The sequence below is a fragment of the Manduca sexta genome, chromosome 21 (genome assembly GCF_014839805.1).
Source record: "Manduca sexta isolate Smith_Timp_Sample1 chromosome 21, JHU_Msex_v1.0, whole genome shotgun sequence".
In the NCBI taxonomy this organism is placed as follows: Eukaryota; Metazoa; Arthropoda; class Insecta; order Lepidoptera; family Sphingidae; genus Manduca; species Manduca sexta.
The window spans coordinates 8,996,897-9,021,063 of record NC_051135.1 but is presented as its reverse complement, the minus strand read 5'-3'; the positions used below and the strand labels follow the sequence as shown (position 1 = coordinate 9,021,063).

The following is a 24,167-nucleotide window of genomic DNA, read 5'->3' as shown; positions in this document are numbered from 1 at the left end:
AAGATGAATCTCCGCGAAAACTACTAAGAAATTTAATTTTAATAATTCTATTTGTGCACATACGCTGATCCATATCTACAGAGGATTAGGTGCGGATGGTGTAACCACAATCCGTCTAGCTTATACAAATTCCATGTGAAACGAGCCTAATAATTCTTTAATAATTCCTTCCATTCAAAAAACTACTTCAAACAGATCTTTAAAATTCTCTTTATTTTATTCTGAGCCACGCCTTACAATTGAGTCTGAACGTCAAATTTGCTCACCACAAAGGCGATAACATCACAGTAATTTAAACATTCTAAACCAAACACTAGCTTAACAGTAAATTGCCCTGATAACCGTCGAACCTTGTTAGCCAGCCAAGCCTTAACTTGACATGGATTGGGTTCTAGAACATTTACATTCTTCAGTATCAATGTCACTTCGAAACAGGGTTTACCCAAAAACTTGATGACCTAATTTGATTAAAACACTGATGGACCCGACAGCGTTTGCCTGATATTAGCGCCTTTTACGTAGACAGCATTTCGACAGCTGCAATTAACACTACGCTGTCTTGAAAATGTCAATTTTACAGAAGAGACGTTTAAAGTGAAAAATACGAAATTTTATAATACCAGAGCTTTCTTAATGAGCGTTTTGTGTAATTCAAGAATTATTCATTTATTAGCAAAATAAAAGAGACTTTGTAAGCTTATAAAAGATAAAGAAATAATAATTTTACATTCTTACGGAAATTAGCCAAAAATCGACTTAGCGTAGTGTTAATTGTAGCTGTCCATTTTATGTAGACCTTTCATATTAGATCTCGAAAGAAAGAAATAGTCTGATGGCATGATCGATTACTTACAGGTGACCCAAACGCCCTTTACCTTCTGCTATAAAAATCTTACAAAATCCGACACTGAGAAGTTTAAAAATCCTTTTAAATGTTACTATCTACGTCCACAAAACACTTAACGACCACTAACATTACTCAGTCTGCAACCGCCATTTCTCTTCGGATATTTTCTTTTAATTGTTTCCCGTATTCTTACGATTTATTTTTGTAGATATATTTAAGTTATGACACCGTTTAATCTTGAATGAGTGGGCTTTGAAAGAATTTTATATCTAAGTTTATTTTCATCTTTTTAACTTTGGTCTACTTATTAGATTAAGTAAATTAATACTATATATTAAATAATTTCAAATTACAATAATAACCGCCTAGTAGTGAACGATAAAATTTGGGTTTCGATGATTTAATATTACATGTTAATTTTTCCTTTGGTTAAATTATTTGTAAGTTAAAAGACTAATTAGTATAATATTAAACTGAATTGTACTTCAATATTCAAAGCCAAGGACACTTATATTTAGAATACTACAAAGGGCAAAAGTCTTAATAAAGAAACAAAAAGAACAGCAAAATGACGTTGTATTGTACAATCGTGAGTTTCTTAGAAATCGGCAAAAAAGGTTTGCATTACGTCATGTGAATCAGAATGAGTTTTGGCACGTGAGCTTACGTCAGCACCGTAAGGGATTGTTGTCCCTTCGAATGTATCTACACTTGCGGTACTTCTTAAGAATCACTTAAATTTATTCTAATACTAGCCTTTGCTCGCGGCTCTGCCCGTTACAATTTTTTTCCGGGCTAAAAGTACCGTTTTATATGTTTCTGGGATAAAATGAAGCAATAGCAATACATCGGTGAAAATTGCGATCAATTTGACTTCTGTTATTCTAAAAAAGACCCCTCATATAATATTTTCGTCAATGAGTATAATGTAGATATCGGCCTGTTACAATTTTATTATATGTATAGAGAACCAGACATAATACAAACAATGACATGATGTGACTAATATTCTGATAATAATATGATCAGAATATTAGTCACATTTGTAGTCACAATTAGAATTTTACGTATTCCAAGAGTCAGTCTGTATTTTAGTATAGTAGTATTACGTATTGCCTAAGCTGCCTAACTAATTGTAAGAACTTAATAAAAAATCCTTGTGTGGTCCTTCATATACTAAATTCTCTCTTGACTTACATACACTACTACATATTATTAGATGAGTCCTCAAAGTCTCAGACAACTAATCCCTTCTGCCAATGACGCTGTCTTTTGACTGAGCCTGTGGCAAGCTTGAAACTATTGCCAATGTGTCTTAATATTATGTAATTATGCGAATATTGAAATGTAATATTTAAAAAACCGGCTAAAAGATCTTACTGCATTTAAAATTTAAGTCCAAAATTGCAAGCGGAAAAAGAAACGCATTCATTAATTTAACAATCCATTAAAACATAACTGAATAAACTAGTGAAATTCTAGTATTTTGATCTTAGTTCCGCAAGTTAATAAATTTATGAATAAATTGCATATTGCTCAGTATGTGTGCGGTCAAAAGGTTATTCCCTATCTATAAGTGGACACATTTTTTCGGTTACGCGAGGGACGTCGCCAAAACATCTTTCAGAAAGATCAATAGGCGATAGTGGAGGAGAAAAATGTTTGAAACTTACATTCATTCTTGTTAAAGCAACTTGCTTGACATATCAGTTCTAACAAGTTGTGTGAGTTGTCCCAAAAGTTTTATAGAAAAATCTGTCTTAGGGCAATTGAGACCGTTTTTAGAGAAACCAATTACTAAAGAACTGTTTTTTATGAAAAATGTTAATCATTATAAATCGTGTCATTGTTTCACTAGCAATATCTATATAAAATGTATAAGTTTAATAGTAATAATATCAGCCTTATATTATATACTGTCCCATCGCTGGGCACGGGCTTCCTCCACTACTGAGAGGGATAAGGCCTTCCTATTGAGAACTTCTCAGGTATGCAGATTTCCTCACGATGTTTTCCTTCACCATGCAATTCTTCACGCACGCGATAATTCACATGGTATTTAATAAAAAAATCTATAAGGTTGTTAATCAAACATAGTTGTAACCTGTGAACCAGATTTTCCGGCGCTAAATGAGAATTGCATTCGTTGGGATATCACAAACACAATGAAATCCTATAGTGATCCGTTCCGGCGAACCGAGTTTTTAAATCAACCAATGTGTATCCTGTTAGTAAGTCAGGGTAACATGTTTTTCACACATACTCGGTCTTTTGTTAGCTGCCACTCTCATATCATTTGGTTTAATATTTTTTACTAATCACTATAGATCCTATTGAAAAAACATAATCCCTTAATTTATGTCAAATTTCTTCATTATTCGTCTAAGAGCGCTATACGCCTTTGATATTTTAAAAATAAGTGCCCTTTTATTTTAAATAAATCAAAATAACTCGTAAGAGGTTACGCCTACATGAGTAATAGTGTATTTAACTTTTATGCTAACAATTTCTTAACATAAGTTTCAAAGGAAATATCTGCTCATTTTTGTTAAAAAATTTTGAGCTTAGACGATAAATTGGCCCTTATCTAAAGTCACCTTGCTAACATGTCTGGAGCTGTTTATCTAGAAGGGTTTTTAGAAAGTCCAAGACTTTAGGCCTCTTACTAAATTAGGTCTAGTGGGATATGATACTCCTCTGAGATAAAGGATTTATTAAAGAATAAGTTTGTTTGGTTATTAGATAAATCTACGCGTGGTAAGATAATGAAGTCCCCATGTTCATTCGTCGAATCGTCCACTTTTCCCGCTTCTTGTCCTGATATCAGGGAACTCCCGATCGTGACTGTTTTCTGTTTTCCTTTTTTATTTTTTTAAGAACACAAACATTTTATTACCCTATACACTTCATAAAGTCTTTCCAAGTACTTCAAGTTTAAAGATCAGGATGAACATTTGCTAAAATATGTTTGCACGCTCAGAAACCTACACACATGTACAACATCTCATTGAATAATAATAACAGGCTCCAGGCATACAGAACAGAGGATATTACGACTGTAATACGACCAATCTGTCTCAACGCGCACCCTTACTGAATTTATTCATAAAAGCACGCGATTGCATTTTATAAGGGACCCATATCCCGTGCTGGTTATTATTTAAACTGCGTGACGCGAATTTACGACAGACGTTTGGTATACGACGTGAATTGTCCTTCATTACCTCTTTAATGTTATATTAAGAATTCGAGACGTTTTAGCTTTACCCGCTGACTCTTTTTGTGGTTAATTATAAATTATGTCGGGAGTGAAAGTGGAGACTTTCTGAAATGTTTGTTACTTACTTTATTTATTTTAATACCATTTTTTGGTTCGGGGAAATTTGATGCGTGTTTTAGGGATATTTTTAAATCTTTCAACACATCAATGGGGTTTTATTTATTTTTCTGATGTACATGATAATTTAGTGTCATCATAAGTATGCGTTCAAGTATCTTAAATAAACTCTGTTAATTTTGAATTAATTTTATTGTTTTTAGTTTTAAAGTTGAATTAATGTTATTGTTTTTAGTTTTAAAAATCGATATTCAAAGTCTTGATGATTTATTCAACAAAATATCAAAATTGAAAAGTTTTCCCGTAACAAAGACAAAGTTCGCACACAGATGTGTTCATGGATTTGGTACTGAATAAATTCAAAGTATTTGTTTTTAAATGTGACTTTGACTATTGTGAAAGGGATATTAACTTCTATATTTTATTAGACGCTTTCATCCCAGATTATTAAGCGACAATGGTACAATAGAGAGTCATAAAACTTTGAACTTGGTATGTTAATAAAAATAATACTGTTTAAAATATGAATCTTAAATTCTGTTTTAAGGTTTGTGAAAATGTTATGAACAGTATTTATGTATGTTTTAAACCCCTGTGCGGTGGTAGCATCATAAAATGATGTATATAACGAAATATTAAAAATAATATTGCTCCATTGTAGGAATCATGACATGCACAAAAGATCGTAAATAAGAACTTCAACATTGTCAATGAAAGCTATAGATTCTAAATGAAAAATATAATAACGAAATTTAAAATAAATATAACTCAAAGAGACAAAGTAATAAGTTACTGCCATTATACATATTTATGCATTTTAAATGTAATTTAAAAAATGCTTTTCTTACATTTCATTTATAAAATATTTCAAACCTATATTTTTTATTAAACGTATCAGTTTTTACGTTGCCTGTTTTATAAAACAATCCTACTCATTAATATGAAAAAGAAACAAACACTCGTTCTATATCTATTTGTTAAAACACCTAAATGTTAAATAAGAAACCTCTATAAATATTTAGTAGTCAGTACCCTAACATAATTATACGTAGGCGATCTGACGTAGGTACTAGAAGATTGATTCTCCCACGGCTGAAACTCACGGAGATTCTATTAGTTTAAGTTATTAAGCCTTGTAGGTATGGTAGGAGTTAAACCTATATATGTGCTTAGTATGAAGTTAGGCTCAAGTTACGAGATGAAGTTTTGTATTAGAGAATAATGTTATTAAAAATATTCCTGCCTATATGTTCTAATCTGATAGATATGTAATGAGGGCTCAGATGTTTTTCTTTTAAACGTATGGTTTTACTGGTGGTAGGTCTGTCATATGAGAGAGTCCGCCTGGGTAGGTACCACCGCAATGTCTATTTCCGCCGCCAAGCAACAGTGTGTAGTCACTGTTATGTTCCGGTTTGAAAGACATTGTAGCCAGTGTAACTACTGGACATATTGAGACTTAAACATCTCACATCTCAGGATGCCGAGCGCAGTGGAATACCAAACAATGTTTTGTAATTCAAGGTGTTGGATGGTGTTTGTACTGTTTATGGGCGGTCGTATCGCTTACCATCAGGCGACCGGCAAGCTCGCCTCGGCATTCAAAGAAAAAAAAAGTACGGTATGCATTTTTGGGCCTTAGCACAATGCAGTAAAATACAAAGAAACCTTTTCTATGAAACGAATGACCATGGTCGTGTAGAGACAATTAATAAACGTATTCGACTAGTAAACAAAAGACTTCACATACATTTTAATTATACAAATACAGTCATTATGATAAATTCAAAACCATTACAAATAATCAGTTTCCCAAGGATTTGTCATTTGCATTCGACTAGTCGTGACTGCCTAAACGAGTTCCGACTGTACTTGGTTCTCAGGTAGTAAACCTTGGCACTAATCAGTTACCATGTACTCTATTATATGAATATTAGCCTGTTTGCCCAGTTTGTATAGCTTCAGAGAATTGGAAGAAGTTTATATATTATATTGTTACATGCTTTTGAATGATGATTGCTATCAAATAAGTTTAAAGCACGGACGAGTTACTGATTTACAATTGTTTAAAATATTATGTATGAAAAAATTATCTTTGCCATGGAAAGAATTTCATATCCAAGAGTATTATCTTCGTCATGCTCGATGTTTTCAGGAATACCAAAAACATTGGAACAAACGGGATATTCCAAAACATAAAGAAAAAACTGTCGTTCATTTTTATGTCAAGGGTCAAAATTAAAAAGCGGCCACCCTAACAGCTTTACCAGCTCGTTAACTTATGTAACCGCGTAAATGCAAAATCCCTTCAAACAGTCGTTTACTGTTATCGCCTTAAGTGGGTCGTCTAAAGTCTCCGCGCACATTCGGTAAGTTACGAGCCAACTCGAAGGATATTTTGCAAATTTTCTTTACTAAAAACGCAAGTTTTTATTACTTTTATGGCTATCTGACAACTCTTGGACAGCGTGAAACGTCAAGGACACGTTTAATCGGACAAAAATGACCAGGATGATACATTAAATTATTTAAAAAATGACGAATGACGTTTTTTTATTTCTTTAAATGACGTGACTAGCTTACCTTTCGCCTGATGGTAAGCGATACTACCGCCCATAAACAGAAGACACACCATCCAATACCTTGAATTACAAAGTATCGTTTGGTATTTCTCTGCGCTCGCCATCCTAAGACATGAGGTGTTAAGGCTTATTATGTCCAGTAGTTACACTGGCTACAATGTCCTTCAAACCGGAACACAACAGTGACTACACAATGCTGCTTGGCCGCAGTAATAGACATTGCGGTGGTACCTACCTAGGCGGATTCTCACATATGAGAGACCTACCACCAGTAACTACATAAGTAAAAAAGAATCTACGAAAAGAATAGAGGAAAACAATGATCAATAAAACTGTGTTAAAAGTCGACGACTGCGGTCGGTTAGAACATTTGAAAGGGTCGACATCCTAATATGAACTTAATATTAAATCCCACAAGACAGACTCTTCAAGAAAGTTTATTGCAGTGGAAGAAAGATTTTACCAAATTGTTATTTACTATTGCATTAAGGTATTTAATAGACTTTTACCTTTAAAATTAAAAGTAAACATGTGACTCAGCACGTTCGCGAAGGATTATAATGCTATTAACGTAATTAAAATCGTGATTAATTTGCGAAAACAAATGTTTGTTGTGAATTTTAAGTAAGATTGTCTGGCACTTTATGATTTGATTTAAATTTCATAATTGTTTATATTGCAAAATATAAGTTTAAAGCGATTAGGTTAAAATTATTTTTCAGTTTTATCCACATTAAATTAAAGTGTATTAAACGTCAGCTATTTAAGTTTAATTCTAAATTCATGTAACTGAATGTAGTTCAATCAGTATGTCTGATGCATATTTAATTTAATTTAAATCCCACTAAGAAATATTGAACTATGGAAATACATTTAGCTATTATGGTCATTCAAATTTTATTAAACTTTTAATTGTTAGTAAATGAGACGAAACTAAGCAGCATCAAGGTTGAAAACGTATCAAACATAAAACAATGATATTAAATATTCCACTCTCAACTAGTTTATCTCCACTGAAAATAATCATTTTTTTTATACTTCTAATACAGACATGAAATCCATTATTTAATGTGTTAAAGAGCAAACAGCCACTTGCTATTCCAGCATGAATGAGTATTTGAGAGCTTGCAAACGCGTGTCGGAACCGTTCATTGCGGTTAAATAACAGTGCGGGTTAGAACGAATTTGTTCGCGTAATGGCATAAATTTTTCGCATTCATTCATTTAGTGTTTAATTAGTTTAAAGAGGATTAGGTTAAGCTAGTAATCTATGTTGGCTAGGATTTTATTTTGTGATGTTTCTGTTCTGTATAGTAAACTGTTAAGCTATACGTGTGTGGAAATGTGATTTTACGGTACCTGATGATAAGAGTAGTAGATCCCAAATACAGTATACGCGAAGATTTTACCTCCTCTTTCGATACAACTTTGCCACGGTATAGTCCGTTGTGGACACACATTTTTCCTGTAGCCGCGTTTATTTTTAATATTAGTAAAATTGAAACGAATGAAACATGACAGAGTCAGCCTCATTGTTCCGACACGTGTTGTAAATTATTTGCCAATTGAAATCAAACCTCTCATTTCATAGTTGCCTCTACACATTATGAATGTTTACCATCCCGTGGTACCCTCATTAACTCTGTCAATATTAGGCCGGTTTACATACGCTCTGGATTAAACTGATCAAAATTAATCTCATTTAATCACAATGGATGACGCGTCTGTTGCAAATTACGCACGCATAAGTCATATGGAGATTATATTAAATTACTTGCAAACAACGTAATCGTTACCAATGTCGGCTTTGCGGATTATTATTTGGTGAATGTTGTTAAATAAAGTTTTAACGGTGGTGGAACTTTCATGGAACTTGCAGATAGTAAATATAATCTATGTGCTTCGATTTTGAACTGCAAAACTTAGATCGCCGGCTCACTACGATAAGGTGCTATGTTAAATTTTAATTATGTTGCAAAATGAGATTAATTTTTTTATTGTTGGTAAAATTTAGAAAACACTATGATACGTGATTCTCTTTTATCAAGAAGACTACGAATTATGTTTGTGTTTACTATAATATGTCAAAACCAACATTCCAAAATATGTGAATATTGGACACGTGTGCCCGATCTGATCCATCGCAATTCATAAAGCGAATACTTTTATGAGTTGTATTTATCATATCCGTGAATATATTCTAAGATATCAATAATTTTGTCATATTGCTTTTAATTACTGTTTACAGCGTTGAATTACACCTTGGATATCATTACTTTTATCATATTGCCGTTGATTACAAATGGTAGGTCATCGTAATTAATCAAAATATTACTGTAATTAATAAATAGTTATTAGAATTGAAATAAGAAGGGACATTAAGAGCATGACTATAGTTTTGCGGTCTTTCTTAGAATGAAGCTCATTCATTTAATTTTAACATGCGTATCATCTTGTGGCTAACGAAGATGTCGTAAGAAATACAAATAATAATTTATGTTTATAAACATATTACCAATACTTGGAAATACAGCTCATTCATGTTTTCCTTTAAATGAAACAAGGTTTTATATTGGCGAAATACGCGAAGTTAAATTAAAATAAGGTTTTACCTAGAAATTGGGTATGGTCTTAGCCTGTTCAAGGGAAATAGACGGCAGCATAGGGATCTTTGAAGTGCCAAGTTAAATAGGAGCTAAAATGGCTTCTATTTTACGAATACAGACTGATTTAACAAAACCCAGACTGACTAAAGAAAAAGAAATGTTAAAAGATGTTTTTGATTTTTTTCAAGACCTGAACAAACATAAACAAATAAATCAATTCTGATCATACATCAATGTTATGGAATTTATTAAACGTAAGCCATTAAAATTGTTATGCCAATTAAAAACCACTGACGTCTTATTTCAACCTTGATTCCTCAGTTATTTTAAAATTCTGCGTAAATAATTCTTGGTGTAATAATTGGAGCGCACCAGCTCATTTCTGAGACGACAATGACCTACTTTTAGATAAAAGATTACAAGGCCGTGACTTGGGTTTCGCGAACTAAATTCATTACCAACAATGTAATTTCTGGGTTTAGGTTGACCGATTCTTGCAGGCGTGGGTTTCCACGAAACATAGTTTGATTTAATATGTTCATTATCTTCATCAGCTTTCCCTGTACTATGATGTAGAATATAACTAGTAATATTAGCTGAACTGTAGTGGAGGCTTCGATCTGGCAAGCACAGCGTCGGACGTCCACCCACGAGGTGGACAGATGACCTAATGAAAGTCGCAGGAGGTCGCTGGATGCGGGCTGCTACCAATAGGTCGTTTCTGTAAATCTTTGGGGGAGGCCCATGTTCAGCAGTGGCTGTTAGTAGTATTTGTAGGAGGATATTTTGTGTATTAGACTGGTTTAAATATTATACATCTTGGTGAAAAATATCTTATGGTAGCTTCCACATTCGTCCCACGTGCAAAGGACGCAACATTTATTAGTCGTACATATTTTGACTATTCTGTACTGACCAAATCTAGTATGTCGTGTCAAGATAAAAATTTTATTTTATTTGTCTCACTTGCGCAGAATACACAGCCATACATTTCGAAATCATGTTGTCCTTCCTTGACTGCACGTCAGCTAACCTTACGGATAATCCTTGTTTATGCTATGGGATTTTAGTTATCTAGCTAGGATAAAACTAATTTATGGATGGCTTTACATATTTTGACACTTGATTCTACCAGTTTTAAAATTCCATTTAGCACCTGAAAAATTACGTCATTTTAATTAGGTCACGTGTATAAATATATTAATACTAATAATGTTATGCATGTATGTGCTAATTGTAAATATGTGCATTGTGCAACCATGGTGACGTGATGTCAACAATATGTTAAAAATAAGAAATACAAAATTATATTATATTTTATCCTTGCTGGTGACTTACTTGGAATTAATTGTTTTTCTTATTTCATTTTAACGTGTGACATACATATGATCTCACCTCCATTGGTTTGGATTATATGACGTCATTATGAATATTGAGTCAAGAAAAGGTGCATGACGACTTCGCTTATTTACATTTCTATAGGACGACATTAATGCATAGAATACTGGAATGAATGAATTAAGAATACTGAATGTTCAGTAACGAATTCATACTACCTTCTAAAATGTTTCATTTTATTTATATTCCTTTCATACCAATATAAAGGCATTTTAATATATGCAGTTGTAACATTACATCTATATTAATTACAGTTTTTTTTACTAACCAGACGAAATATCAAGTCTAATTAAATTATTCTACAAAATACCGGTTCCTAACAGAAGATAATTGTAACAGAGCAAGCTACTTTGTAACATAAAACTGGTTCTTCAAATGTTTGTAAAAAAAGGATTCTTTGGATTAAATAAAGGAACTACTGTAATTTATTTTGCAATTATTGAAATTGGATGAACAACTTTGCCGTTCAACAATTTTGCTTTAAATACCATAAAATAAATTGAATGAGTATTGTTACATAACTCTATATTTCAACGTCAGAGTATACGGAAAATTAAATCGTATTGCATCGCCTCATGTGAGGTGATTTTACGTCACAAGGTCAATGGCACAATGTTCGTGCCATTTTACCATCTCTTATATAATGTGTACCGCCGCGATATCTAATGCCGCCAACTTCATGTAGTTGTTTAATTCTGGTCTGAAGAACAATGTAGCCAGTGGTACTTGGTATTTTTAATTTCGCGCTCTTAATAAAATAATCACCTATTTCAAAATTGTTAATTTTTGGGAATCGTCTAAAAACTAATTTCTGTTGGCGACCGTTACTTTTTCTTCCTGTTTTTTCATGCTGTAAGTTTCAATTTTGACCTATCTTTAATAAGTTAAATTTTATACCAACTTAAAAAAAGGTCGTTAATACAAATTTGTTTCTTTGACGATTCCCACAAATTAACAATTTTGGAATAGGTTATTATTTTATTAAGAGAGTGATTTCATTATTCATTACTAACTTCGCCCGTACAAGTCCTTGTCCGTTATAAAGTTATATTATGTACTTTTTAAGGATAAAAAGTAGCCTTTATTAGTTTACGCCATGATCTGTCCGTCTGTGTGACAAATTTCTTCCAAATCTGTTCAGCGATTTCTGTGTTTACTTCTAACAAACATTTCAGTCTTCATAAACGTATTTATAGCACTGACCTTAAGAATATTATCAATCGTAATGTTTTGCGATATGACCTTTAAAATTTACTGATAACTCGATGACACATTTTATTGTCCACGAAATCAATTTTGTATGAAAAATAATATTCTTTTATGGCACCTAATTTATTCAAGGCTGACTTCTGTTATTTTCTATTAAGTATAAAGTTATCAGTGTTGGAGTTTTACGTATATTTTTAGGGCTATTGTTATTAGTTTACTTTTGAGGACAATTAGTGGTACATAAATATAATTAAGCTATTCAAATAACTAACAATATTTCAAATGCATTTAGTTGTCATAGCATGCATAGAAATATTGGAAAAAAAAATCTATTGTACTCAATATTAAATGGTTATATTATGCAGGAAATGAATGGACTTTTATCTTAGAAAAATATGTTTTTTGGTAAATATTACCATTGAAATTCATTACACAGTTTTAAATCACCTAGGTGAATTGTTAAACACGTCTATAGATTGCATAAGAGACTGGTACGTCCCGAATAATCTGCATAATATAGTTGTATTTATGATTTATTATGTTTACACGAAAGTTACACATTGAAATTAAACTATTTTTCAGATTTTATCGCGGTTTCGAAAACGTTCCAGCCTTTATGGTCACACCATGAAGGCTGGAAAGTCTTCGAAACGCCGGGAGAAAACCAAAATAGTGAAAACTGCGTTAAAATCCGACAAATAGTTTCGTTGTACTTATGTTTGGTTATTGTTTTTAGTAGATACAAAGAATCCATAGGCTGTCACGCCTATTAGGAAGATATCTTTTCGTCAGTCACGCCACTTTAGAACGGATTTGGATAAAATTTAGCAAAAATAGACTGTGTTCTGGAGTAATACATATCCTTTAATCCCGGTAATGCATTTCAGTGGAATTTTTAATCCGACAATCTTTTCGTAGCCGCAAGCTTCATAGATACCTGCAGAGAATAATAATACTGAAATGTAGTCTTAAGACCCTATACCAATAATTATGGGTGTGACGGATTACAAATAAAATATAGACGCCGGTGCACGGCCGTGGGTGGCGGGCAGTTGCCATGCGGCAGTCGGACTAAGAGGACGTGCGACCACGGCTAGTTGGGAAGCTAAGGTGGTTTTGTTTTACTTATCCCTGTGACAGGTAGACGTCACAATGGGACTGGGTAATTGATCGGTAATTGATTGGTCTAGGGTTCTCTAATCAGGTCATCTATGTGCGGTAGACAATGGTCAATACTTTGTTCACAATATGCTCTTGGTATAAGCTAACGGTTTAAGGTATAAGCCAATCACATTAATATAAATAACATTAATATCAGCCCTGCATACTGTCTGGACCAGATAGAATAATAAAGGATTTTATCACACTAAGCTGATCAACGAGGAAGTTAGTCACCTGATGGTAATTGATAATGACATCGAACACCTATGATGGCTGCGGAAACGATAGGAATGTGGGTCAAGATGACTGTCCACCAACTACGAAACACAACAGTAATGTATCGCTTTTCTGTAAAACAGTGGTATCATCATGACTCGGCTGAATTATGCCAGCTACAACAGATTTTTAGATTATCTTATGTTATAAATACGATTTCTTTTTATATTATGTTCTAATAATTATGAAGATTAATATGATTGGCGATTAATATGATAAGTGGCGATAGCCTAGTTGGTTGTGGAACGGACTGCCGAGATGAATGTCCGCAGGTTCAAATCCCAAATGCACACACCTCTGACTTTTCTAAAAAATTATATGTGTATACTTTGTCAATTATCGCTTGCTTTAACGGTGAAGGAAAACATCGTGAGGAAACCTGCACATCTGAGAAATTCTCTATAGGAATTTTCGAGGATGTGTGAAGTCTACCAATCTGCAGTAGGCCAGCGTGGTGGACTAAGCCTTTCAGCAGTAAAGGAGGCCCGAGCCCAACAGTGGGACAGTATGCAGGGCTGATATTATTGTTATTTATATTAATGTGATTGGCTTATACCTTAAACCGTTAGCTTATACCAAGAGCATATTGTGAACAAAGTATTGACCATTGTCTACCGCACATAGATGACCTGATTAGAGAACCCTAGACCAATCAATTACCGATCAATTACCCAGTCCCATTGTGACGTCTACCTGTCACAGGGATAAGTAAAACAAAACAACCTTAGCTTCCCAACTAGCCGTGGACAGGTCACGCACTACCTAAAATTATCCGATCGATATTATTTTGATACTAACTTTTGCCTACGCCTCCGTCCACGTTTAAGGGTTTTTCCAGGTTAAAAAAAATCAAAATCTGTTTAGTAGTTCCTGACATTAGCGCGTTCAAACAAACTCTTCAGTTTTATAAGCTTACTATACATTATTGCAGATGTATGTCTGTTCAATGACTCACAATGCAATTTAATTAAAAATACCATATCACGCGTAACATAAGACGATCACTTTATGATTCACAGAAACTGACCACGTTTAACATTCGCGCATTAAACAAAGCACGTCGACAATAAATCCATATATTCATTTTTTGCAACACGAACGATTAAAGAGACATTTAATTGCGGATGTCCGTTTCCTTATGATGAGTGTAATCTTATTTTGCAAGTAAATGCAATCCATGCATGTGATTAGTATGACGCATATGTCATATGGACGCCGTAAAGCCGTAATGTTTAGGGTCATTTTCGCGTGTACTGCGGACAAGCGTTTTTTGGCACTAAGTTTAAAGATTGTAAATTATTGTGATAAGAAAAGAGTCATAGATACGGAACTATTATTTGAAGAACAATTTTATTTATGTATCATTTTACTATTGTTAACTATATATATCAAAACGCCATGGGGCTTAGTTGATATTTTTTTATCTCATTGTTTATAGCATGTGACGTTATTATCCGCTGGCAAGGAATTGGTTTTGCTAACTAGTACTCGTTCGTGGAAAGGAGATGCGAACAAAATTGGAAACAAGTTTTATTTTTAGGTTACAGATAGCTATAAACCTATTTTCTCACAATGATTTAATTGTTCCCAAAGTCTAGTTTTATTCCGTTACGCACTGAATGTACTATCAGCATTGTTACTACAACTTGTTTTATATGTTAATCCATGGGTCACATTAAGATAAGCCAACTAAAGTACAATTAAAGTACAGACCGCACAAATCACGAAGTCGAACACAGTCAAACTAGTAGGTCATGACAGTACTTAATAATTATTAGATATTTACTACGCAAAATCACTAAATTTTGCTTACCTAACCTAGAAACAAGAAATTTGTTTGGGATGCCTGTTTATCGCAGGTAATATTTACAGGCTTACCCTACATTAAGTTTGTTTGCGCTTGTCTTCTGATGTTTTCACTAATTGTTCATTATTCCAATTGACATTAACCAGGGAACGAGACTCTTTACATAGAAAGCGTCTAAAGCGAAGAAAATTAATACCCGTCGCTACTTTCGTGTCATATTTTCAGGTCATAATTTATAATAAGAAAAGTGCCGAAATAAAGACTTAATCTATACTAATACATTAAGCCCAAGAGTTTGTATATTTTTTATTTCGTTGGTCTTGCGCCTGATCTCTCTCCGGTCACGTCTGATTGCCGTCTCACCGGACTATGATAGTGAAAGAACAGAGAGTGCAGCTGTGTAATAGGCACACACCTGTGCATTATTATATGTCCTGTGTACTTGGCTGGTCTCCGTTGAGATTGGACGCTGTAGCCGAAATTCGATTAGCAAGGAATCAACTCAAATATTATAATGATATTGTGACTGCTCATGACAAGTATTTATGTCTTGATCGCACAAACATAACGCCGAGGTTACTGTGACAGGTATTATGTAAGCTAAAGCTGTATTAAAGTGTCACCCACTGGCGACACCCATTCAAGCGTCCGCCGTAAGCATGCTTCGAAATGTACACAAATGCAGCGACTTGAAGCGCAGTAACCGTCTCGAAATCTACTATGAATGTATACATTTGTAAGAAGTTGTAAGTCTTAATATATTGCAAAACATTTTGGTCTTAAGTAAGACTGATGATATTAACATAACCGTTTCACTCAGTCACCCAATGGTAGCACTACAATACATCGTATTATAAAGTTTTTTTTAAATATAAATCGGGCGGGTTTTTGAATATGCTTTATCAGAAAAAAACCTCTCTGGTCGATAGTTCCCACTGTTGCAGATTTATTCAGTGACATGAATTTTGTGATTTATTTCTGGACAGGAGGATGCACATGCACCTATTTGTACCTCCCGGCGTCCATGACGCTTTAGCTTATCAATTTAGCAAACGCCATTCGCAGCGTGTAAAAAAACGTCCGTCCATGCGTAATACTTGATTGATTCGTTCTCGATACTGGGGAATTAGCATACAATACGAACACTGTCCGTTCGCATTCGCTCAATGAAAACCGCACCGCGATCCGGTTACCAAAAACTCGTTTTAAACGGGATCAGTGTGCGGCCATCATCGCAGGATGTGTGGATACGTTTTTATTTTGCTTTTCATGCAAGTAATGATTAATGTAACAATGTAGGTGCTACGTTTTTTGTAAGATACGCGATATCTAAGGACTGGTATTATTCTACTGTTATTCGTTACTATTTTTTCTCGTTGCCATATTATTGTCTGTAAGAAATTGCCTCGAGCGATAAGACCGCCAATTGTACATTTTGTATAATGTTTCAATTTGTTTGTCTATTTATAAAAAAAAATATATATTTATTTTGAAATTCGAGGGTCAATGCTGTCTTCCATTTTTGTTTTTAAAGCAAATCTTATTGAATATAGAAAACATGTACTTACATGTTTTCTAAGCTTTGAACTTTCAAAGCGTAGTCGAAATCAGGTTTACAGATCAATATTCACACATTAGTTTGAGATTAAATTGCTTTGAATCGTATCGAATATGCATTTTAGTGTAAACCTTTACAAATTGCACTATAAACCATTTGATCAGTCTATTAATTTTCTGTGAATGTATGTATTACTGTTCCGAATGAGTCTCGTGGCCGGACGACAGTAAATCTGTATTGGATGATTTAGCTGCATTTAAGTCTCTCCACGTTCAATAAGATACGATATTGACGTTCGTGCAAAGAATATTAAAACTTATCGATATGAATTATGTATCATTTTCTATCGTAGACATGAGAAATTTCAATAATATAATTAAATAAAATAAGAAATTGAAGCTTGAGAAATTTACTTGACTGCACGTATTTGTTTCTTTTATGATTATTCTATGTTTCTAACCAAAATCTACTCTATCACTCTGTAACATAGTAAATTAGAATGTCTCCCCAAACCCCACGTCGAAGGATAAAGTTACATCCATGGCTTGCAAATGGATTACTAAGTCTAGATTCTGTGAGATATGGCCTGAAATCACGCCCCGAGATGTCTTCGTCCGTTTCGTGAAGCAACTAATTCTTCGTCTTTAGATTAGATAGTGAACCAAACAAGACTTACATCATTGTAATTACTTACTACTAAGGTATTCGATTTAAGACCTGTAAGTAAGTTCGATGCCATTAATTGTATCATGATTAAAAAATAGCATGGGACATTTCGATTGTTAAAATGAATGCTAGAATATAATTGAGCGTAGTGGCGTGTTGCTTAAAGTACACAGAACTAATAATTATTATTTATATTTACGCGAATTTTAGACATTTTTTTTTTCCAGAAGAGTAAAATATTAAAACCGCGATAAAATCCGAAAAATAGTATAATTTTAATGAAGGTAGAACTGTTACCAGTGCACCCACGTGCCTCTGCTATTGTTACAACTACAAATGCATTTTGCCTACGATGTTTACCACCGTGATCTCATCATCGACAGGTTCCGTGGCGTGGTGATGAACTGAGAAGAGAACGTAAGAGCATGGGTTTAGTCCTTATACTGGAGAGAGAGGTTATTGTCATGTAGGCCTTAATTCTGAGCACTCAATATTTTGAGGAACAGAGTTATTGGAAACGAAATATCCTACAGTGCTCAGTTTTTAAAGTATTCAATTATGAGCACTTAATATTTTGGGCAACAGTGTTTTTGGAAACAAAAATATCCTATAGTGTTTTGATAGTATTAGATGGCATTGCTATTTAAAGGCAGTGTTACCTACCATCAAGCGAGTAGCTTGGTTATGACGCCTTTTAATACTATAAAGAAAATGTAAATGAGAATGTAATAAAATTAAATATGCTAACTAAAACTTACTTTTGAATAAACATAATCCTAGGTTTTAGACGGCTTAGAACATGTCCCGCGCGGCAGTCCGCTCGGTGACAACTTAATTTAATAAACATGCATGGTGTGTCACTATGTTTTCGCCTCAGCCGTTTAGGGAGTTAATTAATCAGGCGAAAGTCAAATTGCACCCGCTAAGCTACGAGTTAACGCGAAATGTTGGAATTTTGTGGGTCGTGATTTTAATACTTAGTATTTGGACATCGCAACGTGCGGTTTGTAAGTGCTGTGTTACGTAAATGAAAAAATATGAGGGAGTGTCATGAAAGGTGATATTTTCTGAAAGGGAAACAGACACAACATATATGTAGTTACTAATATACATAAATGCGTTCTAATGATAATTAGATTCTACATAAATTATACATTTAGGGAAGCCGGCAGGAATAGGGTTTTATGCAACCTTCACCACTGGTGTGTCATACCAATTCACGCGCATTAGCCCTAATGAAAAATTATGAGGATATTCCACCATGGCTTTAGCCTGCCATAGTCTTGACAAATCTAATAGGAAAGAATGTGCATTTACAACATCACCGATGGTCACGTCATTTCGATTTATTATACTCGAAACTCTTCGCAGAAATAATTCCATCCTATGGTTGTTTGGAAGAGACAGCTCTTAGTAGTAAGATATCCTATAGCTATAGTCAATAAGTATGTTTGTATGTTTTTTTTCTTTTACTTATATGCTGTTCAATGAACAGTTATCTATCTAAAGGTTCGAGTAACATACGATTTTTACGAACAACTGTATTGGTAATCATAATGATTTCTTGTGTTTATGCGGATGTTAGACATTGAAATTAAACTATTTTTCGGATTTTATCGCGGAATTAATATTTTACTTTTGTGAATGAGCTCACAGTGTCTTCGAGACACTGTGAGCTCATTCTGCGTAGAACTGCTAAAAATTTATAAAAGTTGTATATTTGTAAAATGTAGGTAGATATTGTAACTCTGACTTTGCGGATGAACAACATCTCAGTCTCCCCGTCACCATGAAGGCTGCAAAGTCTTTGAAATTCCGGGAGAAAAGTGAAATATTAAAACCGCGATAAAATCCGAAAAATAGTTTAATTTTAATGAGTTGGTATTCGTTTTTATACCAGTTAAACCACTCTAACGAAGTTTATAATGTAGGGGTTCTATAGCAGTGGGCCAAAGAAGTCAGCATATGGATCAATTAGCCTTCAATAAAGTACCCTCGGGCTTTTTCTTTTTCTAATTGGCTTCCTTGTCGTCGTTTACCATACATCTTTTTCTAGGTCATTATCTAGTAGGATTATCCAGGTGACCATGGGAAACGATAAAAAAGTAAAATCAATTATATTTCAGATTTTTCCATTCGTCGCAGTTTTTCTTGAAGGACGATATTATATATACCTTATAATTATATGATTGTGATTAATTCGAATTCCAGAATTAAATTAACATTTCTTGGTAAAATACTACATCAGAGTATCACGATTAGAAAATCCTAAATACCCAAAACAAATCTTTACTAATATTTTCAGTTGAGTGCTATAGATACTTTTATCCCGACAACAAAATTCGGCCACGAGCAAAACTTCGTCCCTTTATATTTCAGATTAACTCTCCTAAACTACACACTCGTTCAATTTACTAACTATTTTTACTAACCGTGAATAACCCTAATGGATTTTACAGTTTATACTGATATCTCAAATCTGGGAGCGTTTTAAAAGAAATCTTAAATCAAACATTTAATCTTATCATGGACGTTTCAAAGGACTTAGTTATAGTTTGTTTAACTGCACTCAGCAGAATCGTTTTACAGGATTTGATGTGTGTTTTACTTGTTGATACTTTACCATTTTATATTATGTTTTGATGATATAAATGTACTATTTAAATAGTTATTTTATAGTACCTGTAAGTAAGTGACTGCCTCGGTGGCGTAGTAGTAATTGTACACGGTACAAGTACGACTACCGCGCTGAGGTCCTGGGTTCGAATCCCAGGTCGGGCCAAAATGATTGTGATTGGGTTTTTCCATCTTAAAATTTATTCAGTCGCAGCTCGGAGTCAAGAAGTTGGCGGTGTGATACCCCGGGCCTCGGAAAGTACGTAAAGCTGTTGGTCCTGCGCCTGATCTTTCTCCGGTCATGTCGGATTGCCGTCTCACCGAACTATGAGAGTGAAGGAACAGAGAGTGCACCTGTGTATCGCGCACACACTTGTGCACTATAGTATATCCTGCGCACCTGGCTGATCTCCGTTGAGATTGGCTGCTGTGGTCGAAACTCGGCTATGAGGGAGTCGAGTAAGCGACAAGCTATATTGTGGTTGCGTTGTTTTTTACAGTAGAGAAAGGGGAAATTTTCGAAATGGGAACCCGATACAACACATAAGTACTAATAGACATTAATGCGATTTGCAGTTCGTTGTAATGATAATGCGATTTTATATAAATTACGAAAGGGAAGACGGAGGGAATCGGGTTATAAGGACACTCCACCACCGGTTTTTTATATATATAAACTAATTACTCGCGATTTCATCAGCGTGATTTTTTTTAAAGCCTTGAGAATAATTTTAAAACTTATTTTGTGTTTACAAACCCAGCTACGCATCTCTGACCCTAGACTAGTAAAACCGGTCGTAATATGTTTAATGGAGATTGCAAAAATCACACTACCTGCACACACTTCAGTTTATAGAGGTAACCGGTATGCGTGTAATATTACGTGACCTTGAAGATTTATCTCAGGTCAGTTAGCTTACACAATATGTACAGGATTACTGTAGGCGTATGTTGACATTTACGATGAATGCCGAGATTATTTCTGTACCATATAAGCGAGCTTATTGTCTTAATACTGGTATTTTATAACATACTATTTCTTTACTGGCCACGGATAAGAAAAATAGATCAATAAATGCGTCCACTTGCCATATCAGGCTCTAATCCAAACCCTAGTAAACTACAGCTTAATTTGTTTTTAACGATAATGTCCACACTGGGCTATATGCTAAAGACTTTTTTTTGCGGGGAAAAAAGCTTTATCGCTACCACAATTGGGGCGTGAGTAGAACGGTGACGTTGGTTTGACCGGGCTTTCTGGCCAATGTCAACTCGGGAGTATGGCATCATTCGACCGAGCATTGGACTGAGTCTTTAATTCTATGTGTAACCTATGTCGGCACACTAAATAATAACAATTAGCTAACCCATTTGCAAATCTGGCAGCTCTCCTATAAAAGACTTAAAAAAATCTCTAAACCTAGAGCTCTTGATACGCAGGCTTGAGCACCAGTACATCAACCTTTACGAGATGAAATCTCTACATCATTTTAACACGAATCGCCTTATCCCAAATATGCTGAATCATCGCATCTATCGAAGCATAATCACGTGGTGCGCCGCCATCTTGGCCGCACATTACATTGGTGATGCACCAAACTAAATAAATCACTCGGTGATCTTTGGTGCCTACGAGATGGGCCCGTGGTATCTTGTTGCAATAAGATAACTGTGTGATGCCACATTGAGGTTCGTCTGGGGTTAAGAAGCCCGCGAACTGTAAAGGGCGTCTTAAGTGTTTCCGACAGAGGGAAACCGAACACTTGCATTGTTCACTTAGGAGTCGATCATTGACGTAGTAGTGCCAGCAGTCCTCCACTGCTCGCTCCGTGACTTTAAGCCCCATTTAGTTGCCTCTATGACAGGCAGACCAGGTAATCGAAGCTACAAGCTCACAATTAACGCTCGATTCGATACTATACAAACAACGCAGTAGTATACGCTTTAACGAGAATTGCAACAAAGCCTATTGTTCTCGTATTGATAAATGTGCAGGACGATTAAAACATTCAGCAAAAATTAAAAATGCAGAGAGACCGATATTACGCAGGCGAAGAAAACAAGAGAGAGGGAAACATCTTCCGTCTCGACCACACACACACGGAGCGAGAGAGAAACATCTTCCGTCTCGCTCACACACGCCGCCTACGTGAAGGCGCCGCCCGCGCGCTCTGATTGGCCGAGCCGCGCCCACGCATGCAGCGCTCCGACTCCGAGGTGCGGGACTCAAGAGCTCGATATAAATGAGCGAATTTACCCCGACCAGCGCAGTTAGTTCGAGATCGCCGACAAGACAACAAGTTCAGAAAAGGAAAAGGAAAACTCAAGAAGTGAAGAATTCAAGATAGTGAAGAATTCAAGATAGTGTGAACGCCGCCGCGTTATTCGAGTTTACCTGTAAAATTGGCTGATTCAATAAAGCTTTGATTTTTAATCTAATCACTGGTTTCTATTTCACGCAATCCAGCGCACTAATGTTAGACACCTCGGTGCCTAACATTCTGGTCCTTCGAGCCGGATTATGGTGATTAGAATGCCAGTGACTAGATCAGTAGGTCGCCAGGCCGCTTCGGCAGTCGCGACTGGTACGCCGGCTACGACGACCGACACTACCAGCGCAACGGGGACAACGACGGAGGCCACGCAGACGTCCGTGACTGAAATCACGGAAGGATCATCGCAGCCGACCGTCGCCGGTGTCGCCGTGGAGGAGCAGCAAGCCGCCACAGCGAAGCCCCCGCAACCGCCGACCGGAAGCAAGCCAGCTTCCACAACGAAGCGATCTTCCAAAGCTCATCGTGTCGCCCAAGCCAAGACTGAACTCGCCCGGCTGAGATTGGAGCTCGCCGCCGCAAAGCTGGCTGAAATTGAAGCCGCCGACAGCGACGAAGACGACGTCGACTCTGTCATCAGCGTTGCGGAGGCCGAGCAATCTCGGCGTGTCGACAGTTGGCTTAGAGAGAGCCAACACCAACTGCCGCCTGAAGAGAACGTGCCAGCGACCGCAGCCGTGTCCTGGCGCGCCTCGGCGCCTGCACCGGCGGGAGTCACTGCCGCACACCCGCCGTCTCAGCGCCCCGGAGCTACGCAGCCGTTGCCGGCGACCGCCGCCGTGTCCCGGCAACCCGCCACCGCTGCGCCAGCCTTCGTGCCAGCGACCGCCGCCGCGTCCTGGCAGCCAGCCGCCGCTGCGCAAGCTTTCGAGCCAGTGACCGCCGCCGCGCCCTGGCAACAGTTGCAGCCAACGATCGCTGCCGCACCGTGGCAGCCTCGCAACTACTTCGCACAGCCGCCGCCAGTGATCGCCGCCTGGCACAACAGCAAGGAGGTGTCGCCACAGTTTCCTGCCAACACCGACATCTCGAAACCGAACGTGAGCTGCGTGAAGGAGCCCGCTGTCAACTCAGCGAGCACTCAACAAGGAGCAGTGAAAACGGAGCTGCAGGAGTTAGCTTCGGCGATTACGCAGGCAGTGCAGGCCGCAAATTATAAACAACCACTGAGGTATGTCGAGTTACCCATATTTAATGGTGCACATCAAGAGTGGTTAACCTTTCGTGCCGCGTATTGTGAGACGTCCCATCACTTCACGGAGGTCGAGAATATGTCCCGACTACGCCGCAGCCTCCGTGGGATAGCGAAGGACGCAGTGCAAGGCCTATTGATCACGAACGCAGACCCGGCCGGGGTCATGAAGACACTAGAGACTCGCTTCGGTCGACCCGAGTCCATTGCCATGGCGGAAATGGACAGATTGCGCGCGCTGCCGAGACTCACCGAGTCACCGAGCGACTTATGCACCTTCGCCACTAGAATACAGAATATCGTCGGGACTTTACAAGCGCTCAATTGCACCTTTTATATGTACAATCCAGAGTTGACTAAAGGTTTAACAGAAAAGCTCACGCCTACGCTCAAGAGGCAATGGTACGAGTACGCCGCATCGCAACTAGCCGGACTACCGGATCTCGTGAAGTTCAACAACTTCGTGATGCGGGAGGCCGAATTCTGCAGTCCGTTCGCCGCCGCCGAGACGATCGTCGACCGCACCCGAGCAAGAACAGTGACGGAATGCAGCGACGACAACAGCGGGTACACGCCGCT

The 24,167-nt window shown here is 36.5% G+C and overlaps 1 protein-coding gene across 2 annotated transcripts in view; it reads left to right on the top strand.

Moving 5' to 3' along the window:
- Nucleotides 1–24,167, top strand: part of LOC115450478 (angiotensin-converting enzyme-like) — a 219,965-nt gene that overhangs the window by 17,994 nt on the left and 177,804 nt on the right. The window lies entirely within an intron of this gene.